A 12,497-nucleotide genomic window follows, 5' to 3' on the forward strand; every position below is an offset into this window, starting at 1 on the left:
ATAAGGAAGATTTACCGTACAAAGTGTTTTCATATAAATGAGCTCATTATCAATAAATTAACTCATTTAAGAAGAAAAATGTTAAGTGTAACCCTTAAAAATAAATTTCCCATTAGGGAAATTACCAAAATTTGTAATAATTGTTATATGTTTTATATGTGAAATGTAAACAGACAACAGCTGAGCTGTAAGCAAATCTACTGAGGAAATAAGTATTTTATAAAATCTTTATTTTTACAAGTTGAATATGTAACTGATATATATAACGTATACAAATCATTAAATATATAAATAATATAAAGAGGTTTTTTGGAAAATAGTGAACTACAACAACAAAAATCCATTTACATTATTTTAATTAATAAATTTTATAATATTTTTATTAAATTATATATTAATTTTTTTGTCTGATATATTATTAAGTTGAGTTTATAAAACTTTATAAAAGTTCTATCTCAGTTCTATATATAAAATAAACGAACAACAGCTAAGCTAAAAATAAACCCACTGAAGAAGTAAGTATTTAATAAAATCTTTGTTTTATGAGTTGAATATGTAATTGATAATAATGTATGTATATATATACATGCTTAAGTACATCAATTATATATTTAATTTTCTATGTGATATATTATTAAATGAAGTTTATTTAAAGAAACAAGCTCTGTCAGAACTTTCAAACAATTTTCTGATACTTATAAGCTTTTTCGCATGCAATAAGTTACTTATGCCAATGGAAACGACAAAATCTTAAAGTTAGTTAAGTAACTTACTACCTTACTTACTTTTACATAAATATTACGTGGTAAATCAATAAACATTGTAACAATATATGCTAGGAAGGTATTTTTAAATTAGCACGATAATCCAAACGATGTTTTACTAAATATATTTAAAACCCATTAACTTATCACCTTCAAGACTATTTTAACTATTTAAAATCTTAGTTTTTTTGTAAAAAAATAGTTAAAATTTCTGTGGTAAGTAATGTAAAATTAATATATTATTTATGATCGTAGTTTATTTTATTTTAATTTAAAAATTTACATTTAAATGTGTTAATTTATTTAAATGTTTAAGTTTGTTTAAAAAGCATAATTTTAATTATATTATATAAATTGCATATATATTAAAAATGCATAAAATATTTAAATGTAGCCGTTATGTATTTATTTATTATAATTGGGTAATAACAATACTGAGACAGACACATAAACAATAAATAATATATGTAAATACTAATTACGAATACCGTATTTGCTTACCATATCTTTAAACAGACATATATGATTATATGATATGAAGTATGTTATTGTCATTTCCTTATGATTTTAACTTACAAATCATATATGAATTTTAGCACATATACGTAATAATGTTATTAAACAATAATATTTTTAATGATGTTTAGTTACAAAAAAGAAAAACAAATGTATTCAAAAACTTAATATCTTTATAATGAATAGCAAAAGTAAACTAATAGCAAATAGTAAACTGCATTTCTAAATATTCATTATTAAACATTTGTACTGAGAACTGAAAGACAAGAGCAGTAACTGGCAGGACAATTAAAAATTGTAATATAAATTATTACCACTTATTAAATACCACTTATTATATTATATCCACATATATTAAATTTATATTAGGGCAGTTACTTAAATTCTTATGCTATCCTTATTTTTATGTTAACTTAGATATTATAGATAATAATAAAAAAAAATAATTAGTCATAATATTAATAACTTCGTACATTAATTTGAAGTCAAAACAACATGAGTTCAAAAATTGAAAATCAAAATTTTTTTCAGTGTATAAAATGCAGATTAATTGCGAAAAAAACTGATTTTATTGAGCTTCGTTTCGAATTGTAAATAAGCCTTGAATTTAGGTTTTGTGGTCTTTACAATATCAGTTAAAAAACGTGAATGACATTTTATTATTTCATTTTCAAAGACTCTTTAAATAGTAAAATAATAAAAAAAAAACGGGAAGCTCTATGAACGTATTTTCTAATAATAAGATTTTAACCCAACATGTATGCATTGATCATTTTAAGTAAAAATTTTTTTCTACAGAACTGCTCTATTTTATAATACGTCTAACATAATTCTATTTTTAAAAATTCTCATAGGCAAGTGATAGTGTCCGACGTCTCTCAGTAGACATACGGTCTGAGTTTATGTCTATGGGAAATGATTCATACCCATGCTTTGTTCGCTAAAGCCTGGGGCTATAACGTAACTCACTTGTGCTAAAAATAAAAGCAAGATATGCAATTGATGCAAGTTTTTGCTTTAAAATTATCGCTCGAAATTACCAGTCAAACAGGCTGAAAAGTATATTTCATAAGTCTTGTCGCTAAAATAACAAAAGAACTCTGTTAAGTTTTGAAGGCAAATTTAGAAAACCCATTAAAAAGTTTTGACTTTAATTGTGCAAATGTTTGGATGGTTGGAAAAGTTCTAATTTAAATGTACGTGCATTTATTTCAAGCACACGAAGATTTTAACCGGTTGAAGAAACCGTCTTGAAAGCAGTTATCACTAGAACGGGCTTTGAACGAGATAAAGATTAAGAATGATCATGACATCCGTGAATGAAATGGAAAAAAACAGTTTGATGTTGTAATTAATGGCTTTTGCTTGTAGAAATAAAATTTAATTGGAGAGATAAATGCCAGAGTTGAATTAAAAATATAAACTTCTTCATTTTTTGCTTATTTACTTAATAATTTATGCAATATTTTTCTTAATTTACATATAATCACATAAAATAGTATTTTTATAGACGGTTAACTTTGTAGTTAAACATTCATTTAAATATTAAAGCATATGAGAAATACAATGAAACAATAATTTAACTATAATTTTTATATTAGTTTAATATTCAAATTTCAGTACTTTTAATCGCTTATTCAATTAAAACCAAAAGGTTATTTTTTAGCTTTAGTAAACGTTGAAAACTGATAGTTGAGAAACCATATATGATGATGAAAAACCAAAACATTGGAAGTTTGTCTTAAACTAGTTCAATAAACTAAATTCTCTTTAGTATAACATATAACCTATTAATCTCTTAGAGAAAAAAATGTTATTATTGTGAAAGGTTCGAACAGTAATGCAAAAGCAACAACAAAGTTTATTGAAATTTGGCTGACCATATAATGCTATTTCGAGTATTGCCAATTACTTATCATTAGTAGTCTTAGGAAATGTTCAAATTTTTATTTAATTAGTTTATAGTCCGAATATAATTTATTGGACTGCTAGAGCAACAAATGATGAATTCTTGGCAATACTTGAGACAACGTTGTGTGGTTATTGCTTCTTCAAATACTCTTCAAACCCTTCTAGTTTTTTTTCGTCATAAGATACGTCACATTCCACAAAAAAAAAATTAATATGATTATATATATTTGATAAAGTAATGGTACATCGCGGCTTACTAGATTTATTGTCATAACTCTGGGAAATATATCCTTCTAAATATCTAGATATAGATACATATATAATGGAAGGATATATTTAGATATCCTTCTGGATATTAAAACTATTAAAAAACCTAGCAATATGATTTTAACTAAATTTCGCGATAAAGTTTTGTTCGATGAAATCCAGATGATGGATTCAGTTCCGGAACAGCCAACGACATGAAGAAAAAAGTTAAGTGGATGGTTCATTCTGACGCGTATAAGCTGCTTGGATTGTCTACAGCCCACGTTTTCACTCAACTCAAAATATTGATATTGTCTGATGTAAGTAAAAAGCATTGCAGTGCATAGGAGTCAATTTAATAATTTTTTAGATGGAATTCGCTTAGTTCGTGGTTAATTTGTAGCCAAATGTAATTCCATTAGCTACCTTTTGAAGCTAGAGTATATGCTATCATATATTATTCATATACATAAGCTTCGTAAGAAGAAAGTACATTCTTACGCAAATATCAAAAAAAAAACAAGTGACACTAGGAATCAGTATTAGACTAATTTAATCTCAAAAAGCAATTCTGTAAGCCAAAAAATAAATTTATTTTTTGACAAATAGTCAAAAATCGTTATCTAACAATTTGTAGATTTTAAATGTTTTGATAAATGTAATAAAATATAATAATATAATATAATATAATATAATAATATAATAATGATGAATAATACGTCACTGTCCTACTCTGTCAACGTAAAAGCGATTTCATTTTGAAATGCTTATATAATGTATAGAGATTTGTACACTTCCTGAAAAAAAGGTTACCAAAATACATCAACAAATCTGAACGTTACTTATAATTGAAGAGAGGGAAATAAATCGAAAACATGTCAAAATAATTTAACAGATAACTTCAGTACGATATGTAAGGTTTAAATAATTCAATAGATAACTTCAGTATGTTAACGAAAGTCTATAATAGTTTCAGCTAATCAAACTTAGCTTCAAGTAAAGTTAACCAATTTATATAGATTTGAATCAGACAATTAAAAAATTTAAATAATGGTATCGATGTCCTACTATAAACTTAAATAGGTTTAATTTGTAATTCGTTTAACTTTTATTCTGTTTTTATAACTACACATAAGCTTGAATGCTTTAATTAAATTTTTCAATTCAAAAGGGTCGAATTATAAGGTCAATTCTCATACCTTATAAATTTAAGGACATGAATTTTAAGAATCATGTTTACTAACTTAAGTAGTAGCTAAAAGGTTTCAGCTACTTATCAATAAATTTGTTTACACTAATCTGAAGCTGATCGTATCTGATATGATAATATTAAGTTTAAAGGCATAAACAATTCTCCAATTGTTTTCTATTTACTAATTAAGTCTTGCTATGACATATATTAAAAGAATATTCTCGACAAATCTAAAGATATAAAAAAAGTGATCAGTGATTAGGTTATAATTATGGAAATGTTTTTAAATACTTCCAGCAGGCAATTAAGGCTTGTTAAACTAAATCCATTATTGTTTGCAACAACACTTTAGATACACAAGTAAGTTGTATATATGTAAAGCAATATCACAGAGATTTGTAAAATATGTAAAGATTAAGATTACTCTACGAACAGGCTTCATATCTGCATATAACCAGTATAAAGCTACTTATTCTGGATTGATCCACTTTATGTTGGTTATATAAAGTTTGTTTCTATGTATGATCGTTTATAGTTTCTGCAGACAAATTTTCCACTATCTTAAATTGTGAAATGCAGTCTTTTACCTGTGCCGTCAGTGGTTCACCAGCCTGTTTGTTTTTGGTTTTTTTTTTTGTAATAAATAGGCTAATCAATTTGAATAAACTTGAAACCAATCTTGGAGGTGTAAATTGACATTACTCGATTTAAATGGATTTTCCATTCATTTTAGAAGCTTTTATGATTCAAAGTCAGCTAGTAAAATAATTTAATAAGAATATTACTTTTATTGAAAACTAATACTAAATATTAAATTAAAAAATAAAATTATATATAAAAATAAGCATTTTACTGTATATTAATATTTAGAATTTTATTTAATTCAATATTAAAGATATTTGCTATGCCTTATGTTGCTTAAAAATCGAACATATATATGTAAAAAGTTTCCTTAATCATAGAAAATATCTGCAAAAGTATTTGATGGACTGCTCTGCGCGAATGCACAAAAGGAATAAACTCCTGGGACTTCATAACTCTACGAAAGAAGCAACAAAACTCAGTAAATTAGGTTGTATACTACTTCTTATTGACGCAAGAGAGCTTAGAGACGTACTCTAAACCCAGAATAGGTTACAATAGACCCGACGGTCGCAGTGACACAACCCATAGCAATAATAACAATAGAGTTGAATTAAGAAGAGCTTTCAAAAACAGAGCTTTGGTAAATGACGTAGATTAAGGCGCTCCAAACCTAGCCCCACCCAATTCGATGTCAAAATCAGAAATCTTATGTAGTGCTGAAAAATGATGATGTTGAAAATATATAAAAATAAATCAGTTTGGGAATATTTTACAAACAGTATGGCTATCAATATTTAAATAATACAACAATTAAAATTTAATCTTTAGTGTTTTAAATTATAAAGTACATGTGCCATAAACATCATTTCTATCAATATTAATTTATTATAAATTATTATTTATTAATAATAATAATATTATTTGTTAAAACAGGTAAAATTTAATCTTCAGTGTTTTGTTTCGAAGTATATGTGACCTAAACATCATTTCTATTAATATTAATTTATTATTAATTTTTATTTATTAATAATAATAATAATATTTGTTTATTATTAATAATTAATTCGCTTATTTTTTATTTATTCTATATAAATTTATTATTAATAATAATATTAGTGTATTAATTAATTCCCTTATTTCTTTATCTACCCTTTTGTAAACTTTAATAAAAAATTTTTTTGAAACACTTATATTTTGCAATAATCTAATATCGACTAAAAGTCATTAATAGCGTCAGCGTCATCATGGCTTAAGTCCCATGATGATCTATTAAATTGTATATTTCGATTTAAGCTAATAAACCTTATCTTAAATTGCTTTAAAATATAAAATTAAAACATTCGGGCACTTTCTTACCTTAAACCATTTAAATAAACGTCAGTCGATGATTTATTGCTTCTTGCGAAATTCGTCTTGTATTTTGAAATTAATTTAGGATTACGAGCACTGCTTATCGTCTCAGTTATGTGTTTTTAAAAATTTTATAGTTTTAAGTATTATCAGCATTTTTTTCTAATTTAATAGATAAATAGATAGATTGTTGAAGCAGACGCGTTGATGTAACAGATATAAATTTATTTTTGAATTAATTATTTTTAACTTTGAGTAATTTTCGTAAGCACTTATCTCTCCCTCTTACTATTTTTAATATTTTCTTTTTTTTTTTTGTTTTGATTTTGCTCTAAAAATAACTTTATTATTATTAATTTTTCATGATTACAGTGTTTGCCTTTTGACACACATTTTGATTAAAATTGTAAAAGCAACCAACAGCAACAATGGAGACGTGAATGAGATACACAACTAAAGCTTTTTAACCTATGATCGTGAATTTTTCATTAGCCACCCAAACACATTCGTAAGATATTTTCGAAAAATTTCAAACTCAAAACCAAACGTTTTGGACAAAAAATCGCTATAATTTCATTCGTCGTTTTGACACTTTTCGTCTTTTCATTTGAAAAGTTTGTTTGTTTTAATTTTTTTTTATTTATGTTAATTTGTGCATTTTCTTAATTGCATATATGACTAATTATTACGCTGCGGTTTGTGGTTACTCCAACTACACCAACTACACCAGCTACACCAGCTACAACAGCTACAACAACAACAAAGTCTTATTAACACTATTTTTGTTGAATTTGAATTTTAACTATTTAGCAATTTTTTTATTGTTTTCCATTTTTTTCAGATACATTTTTTTTTGAAGTTAACAAACAAAACAAACATGCAATCGAACTGAAATGAAGAGCATGAATTTGCACAGAAACACATGAGCTCGTCATGTACTTTGAAGTATGAACGAATCGTTTGTATTCACTTAAACCTGAAATAGTAACTATCGACACACGTTCGACTCAGGTTCAAACATTTACTAAGCACAGGCCAAATACTTCGCAGATACTCGCACATCAGATACAATTCGAACTCGTTGTGACACAATTTCAATTTCGAGCATTTAATTTTAGGATTTGGTTTTCAATTTTATTATTTATGTTTAATTTTTTCGTTAATATAAAATTTTTGATTTGCTTTTTATGTTAAACTTTTGTTAATAAAACTCAAAAAAAAAAAACTTTCTTGTTCGCGTTTTAATTTTATGTTAAAATTGTTGAACAAGGTCAGGCATTTATGACTATTTTTTTTTTCTATTCACAACAAAAATATTGGTACTAACATTGAAGTTTATTTCATATTTAACTTATATGTAAATTATCAAAATTTCATACTTTTTAATTAATTTTTTTTTCAATTGAAAAAAAGCACTGTTTTTAAAACAGAAACTCTGCCCATAAAAGCTCAAACGTTTTATATTTTACTAACGTTTTTATATTTTACTCAATTTTGTAAATTTAACAAAGTATCAAGATACAACCTATGCATTCCTCACGTTCATTGAACAATTTTCACTAACAAAAGAAATACATACGTACTTTATAGTATATACATTAATATACATATATATAATAGTAGAAAATTTCAAATATTTCCGCATGAAATCCTATGCAAATTGTATGAAATTTTTCAGTTTAAATTTGACTTAAAAATATTTCAAATTTTTAATTTACTGTTGTAAAAATGTGTTGTTTAAAATGTAATTAAATGTATTTAAAAATTGTAATTATTTATTTATGACATTTTATGAAATTATGGGCTTTCATTGTAGAAAGTATTTAAACTATTTCAATTTATTGAAGAAGTGTTCTTAGAAATTTAAATTTATTTCTATTTATTTAATTTCATTAGTATTTCGATGGTGAACTGGCACAAATCGTACAATATATATTGTGGAACGTTGGGGACGCAGCGCACCGCCCAACAAGTGACCCCACTGAAGTAAAGGATCAGCCGAAGTAGACCACGAAACTACTTTGGTCCTTTTTCGTTCTACGATTGCCTGTCAAGTCATCACCAACCCAATGGTGTCCCAAGACAATCTTCCTCCTACTTGCCAGTGCTAGACATTGGCACAATATATGCACCGCTGTCTCCTTTTCTTCTAGACATAGTCTGCAAGTGTTTTCGTCAGCAAGAATTATCTTTTTGAGGTGATACTTGAAGTTTCGATGTCTAGTTAATAGTGAGATTTTATAATTAGTGAGTAAATTGCACAATAGTATGATAAAAAGAAATATGAAACATTAAACAATAACAATTAGACTATAAACTGATTCAAAGCTTTTTATATTGATATAAAGAACGATTATAGAATATAGTCAAAATATTGGTGAAAATAATGTATAATTTTTGAAAGTATTTTAAAAATATCAATTTGAACAATAGATCAATTATATAAAAATATATGAAATCGGCATGAAATATAAATACTTATCTAAACTGTCTCTTAAACTTATAAATCACTATTCATAAAGTGTTGCGCTGTGAAAAAGATAAATTAGTTCAAAAATAATCTTTCACGTTACAAATTTGATATTTCTTTCATTCCTATCTTTTTCTATACTTAAAAATATTTTGGCTACTAAATGAAATATCTTCAGTATCCCTAAAAAATAAATTTATTTTATATAAAAGTGTGCTTAAACCCATATAGACCTATGGGATGGAAAGCAACCTCAACATCCAATATCGAAATTCTTCAAAGATTTCAGTCTAAAACTCTATGAGAAATGGTTAACGCTCCATGGTATGTAGCTAATTTCTAAATAGATTGGGACCTTAGGATAATTTCGGTGAAGGATAAAGTAAAAAAGGTAGCAAGGAAGTATTATATTATAATAACCGCAAAACGATAAATTATATCCAATTCCTTATTTTTTTTATATGCATCATACTTTTGAAAATGAACCATTTGAGAATTATAATTTATTTTATTTTATTATAGAATTTTGAATCGACAATTTTTACACCCTTTAATAAGAAAAAAATTCAGTTTTAACTAAAAGTGAATATTTTTTTACTTATTTACATCAACAATTGATATTTTACTATAATCAAAATTATTTTAATGGTTATTTTGTAAAAGCATCGGTAATGGATATATTCACAAAAAAGTAAACAACTATACTATACAATAAATAACTTTTTGAACTTCTAACTTTTATTATGAAATGCACAAATAATATAATATAATATAATAATATAATAATAAACACAATTTGTGGAAACTTCTCCGTTAAAAATATATATCTTTAAAAAATATATCTTTGAAAAATATATCTGAAAGAGTTTGCAATTTTTAACCCAATTTTTCAATTTCTGAAATATGATTGATTGAAGATTACTTAAAAGTGAGATTTTTTATAAATGCTTTACAAAATCTATTTCAATTAAATTTAAATTATATTATGATCTAGATACAAAGAGATCCAATTCAATCTGTATTATTTACCTTATCTATAAAAACAATATTTCTTAATAATTTATTAATTACAAATAATATTGTAAATAAAAAAAAGTTTGTCTGTATCATAATCTATTTCTAGTTTTTAGATATTAAAAAATTGGCAAATTGTCAAATATATAATTTTTAACTGGAACCTTAACTGCATCTTTAAGATTCATTGACAAAAATTGATTTGATCAAGTCACCCAAAATACTCATGGTTTCACTTTGAATTATTTTAATCTTACCGCTTAAATTTTAGTCGCTTTGGTTTAATAAATTTTATATGTTATTGTATATATGTATGTATATATTATCTCTCAAGCAAATTAGGAATGTATAAAATAAATAAAGAGTTAAAAAAACAATTAAAAGAAACTAATTCGAATTATAAAACAAAAATTATTTTAATTAGGTGAGAAGACCTTCATCAAAATGTGAATAGACCCATTAAATATTTTTATATATACATATATAAAACATTATTTAATGACAAGAATAATTTAAAAACTGTTCAGATACAAATGAATAAAAGAAAAAACAAATTAATTTGTTTTATAATTTTGAAATAAAGCTAAGTTCTGTCGATCTCGTAAAACTACTATTGTTTTTAAATAAATAAATTTAACTGATAGCATGTGATTCTTAAATTTGTAGTAATTTACAATACCAATGTATATATTACATTTCTATTGAAGTATGGAATAATCTATTAAAAGTATCAAATTACGATTTTAAATTAATTTTTTAAAAACGTATCTGCAAATATAATGCGAAATTTTGAATAAAACGAATTTTTTTACTACTTCTGAAAATGTAGGAGATTTAATAGGTATGTTTATCTATTTAATATAATAGCAAATTATCATCTATTAAATGTTACTACACCTAATTTAAAAAACTAGAAACTATATAATATTAATGAAATCATAAAAAATTATCAATTCATTTTAATCAATTTCAATTTGACGATGTTTCTTTTACTTTAACCGCATAATTAATATTTTAAAATCGATTTTAAATTCGTATCACGTGTACTGCATAAATTTAAATTCTAAATAACTCATTCCTAAACAAAAAAGCTTCAAATTATTATTATTAAGTTAGCCAATTTAAAAACAAAATATCTTATAAGTGATAAAAATTTGAATATTATAATTTAAGGTCTCCTACAAAAGCAATATCATAAAAATATTTTGAAATAAAAAAAAACCGGTGAAATACTTCAAAATTTAATTAACAATAGTAATTTTAATAAAAGTAAATAATAAATTTTTTAATTTAATTATTTGAAACATCTCAAACACACAAATTGTGGGACTTGAAATAGTTATAAGTGTTCGCAATGGAACAAAGGGATGCTAGAAATTATTAACGACCTTATTTTGCTATTATTCTGAAATGCTAGAAATTACTTGAATAACAATTTAAACATTTTATTTAAAAATAACAAATACACACACAATGGATTACTACATGAAAAATTAATAACTTGGGGGCTTGGGGGTTTCTGTAAAGTCCCACCTATCTCACTGACTAATTTGATTATCCTCATAATCTTCTTGATTATTCAATAATTGATCTAAGCTCTGCGTACCTCCCCGTGCGGTTAGTGATTACTCTGAGATTAGATAGTGCTAAATAAGGAAATCCTGTCAGTTTTCGCATATAGCTTCAGAGCTCTGTCCCTTATGTATTTTTTGAACGGATCTATTCTAAGGTCTCTTTGAAAAACCTTCGGAAAGCCTGACTTTGAGCAACTTGTAGTATAATATTTATATTGGTGTTCATAAATTACATGCAAACTTTTTACTTTCGCTTTTCACTATTCCATTCCAGCATTAAGAATAAAATGCAGAAGAAAAAATTGCCTATGTATTGATTTCATTACCTTTTCAACAACATGAAAGCAGTAGTAAAATTTCAAACCGCTGAATGCAATAAACTGTACGAAAACTGTTATAAAAACTATTATTAAGATACATTTTAAAAACAAATTAATAAAACTTTAGAAATATATCTATAAATTATTATAACTTTTCCAGAAAGTGCTTACAAACAAATCAAAATTAAGGAAATTAAAGTAAGTTTTGTCTAGGAAATTGTATGATAACAGCAAAAATGATGTATTATTAATCAAAATTTAAAAAGAAATATAAAATATGAAATTTTCTTAGAAAAGAACATCAAGGTCGAACCAAACCACTCTTTTTATTAATTGCCAACAAGTCAACATAAAGAAGTACTCGTATATAATATATGTATACCTATGGCCAGACGAATAAACTGGAATAACAAATTAAACATCAAAACATGTATTGCGATTGCCAGAAGTATTTTCCTCAAATACCGAAACTTACTGTGCAATACAAAATTCAAAACGTTTAATTTAAAATTTAAGATAATCTACCTCATGTATCTTATAGCTTATAGGTATTTA

At 25.0% G+C, this 12,497-nt stretch overlaps 1 protein-coding gene across 1 annotated transcript in view; it reads right to left on the bottom strand.

Moving 5' to 3' along the window:
- The window catches only part of LOC119685563 (probable serine/threonine-protein kinase DDB_G0282963), a 116,860-nt gene extending 110,204 nt beyond the window's left edge, over nucleotides 1-6,656 (bottom strand). Inside the window, exon 1 of the mRNA XM_038099881.1 lies at nucleotides 6,571-6,656. The gene's annotated coding sequence lies outside the window, so the exon portion shown is untranslated. The remainder of the gene's footprint in view (nucleotides 1-6,570) is intronic.
- Between the last annotated feature and the right edge of the window lie 5,841 nt (nucleotides 6,657-12,497).

The sequence above is a fragment of the Teleopsis dalmanni genome, chromosome 2, assembly GCF_002237135.1.
Source record: "Teleopsis dalmanni isolate 2A chromosome 2, ASM223713v2, whole genome shotgun sequence".
Taxonomy (NCBI): Eukaryota; Metazoa; Arthropoda; class Insecta; order Diptera; family Diopsidae; genus Teleopsis; species Teleopsis dalmanni.